Below are 1,004 nucleotides of genomic sequence, written 5' to 3'. Positions count from 1 at the left end.
CTGCCCCTCCTATGCGCGAAGCGAGACGCGAGATACATTTTACTCATTGGAGACATGAAAACACCGGAATCGACGATAAGTTCATCGAGTGCGTGAGATCAACGCAGTTGGAGAGGTTGTGAGGGCGCGAAGGTAAAAACCGGTCCATCTGAAGGTAGCAGCTAGTGGGACTGCGATGCTTGCAAGGCTATGTGTACAGCCGGGCTCAATCGGGGATAAACCTAGGCAAACAGTGACAAAACGAAATGAACAGATGTACTGCTGTTCAGAATTTCACGCCAACTGGTAGTCGAAAGTAAACGATTGCTGTATCTCCAGTTTCCTCAGCGTGCTTAAGTAGAGCCACTAAATCAACGCGGCAGTAGACTAATCTTCGTTGAGATTATTTCCGAGTAATTCCTTCAGCAATTATAGAGAGAGCATTTTTCACAAGAATGATCTCAGAACTACGGTCTCGTGAAATCCACTTTCTTCACATAATTTTGGAAAATATGGTGGTAATAATGGCTGCATTTCTACCAGTGACGCTGAGGCATTCTTTACTTGGCACTGTTAAGAATGCACCTACAGCATGAGCATTTGAACTTCACATTTTAAAAATGCAAAAATCTTTCCCCCAGACAGATCTTTAAAAACGGTAATTCCCAGTAAATCACGCGTCATAAACGTTACTTACTCGTGACTGTTGTTAATGCTATAAATTAGTTGCGAGCCAGCCAACCTGAACCATTTCTGTTAGCAAAATTAGAGCGTCTGAAGAAATGTTTCGTGGTCTTGCGGTATTCCTTGACAATTACTCTGTTCTCAACAGAAGAAGAAGGAGAGAGCATTTTTAGAATCTAGACTGCCTAACATATTATTGGCACTGGCATGAAAGCTACAAACGAGGCCACCAGAACAGGTTTCGAGCAGCCAAACGTATTGAGTGTGGGGTCACAGAGAAGCACGTAGGCTTGCAGAGACACCGTAGCTTAAGCCTATGGATTAGCTTCAATCAATCGGGG

The sequence above is a fragment of the Amblyomma americanum genome, chromosome 7 (genome assembly GCF_052857255.1).
Source record: "Amblyomma americanum isolate KBUSLIRL-KWMA chromosome 7, ASM5285725v1, whole genome shotgun sequence".
In the NCBI taxonomy this organism is placed as follows: domain Eukaryota; kingdom Metazoa; phylum Arthropoda; class Arachnida; order Ixodida; family Ixodidae; genus Amblyomma; species Amblyomma americanum.
The sequence above is the reverse complement of the archived record's forward strand: the minus strand, read 5'-3'. Positions refer to the sequence as shown.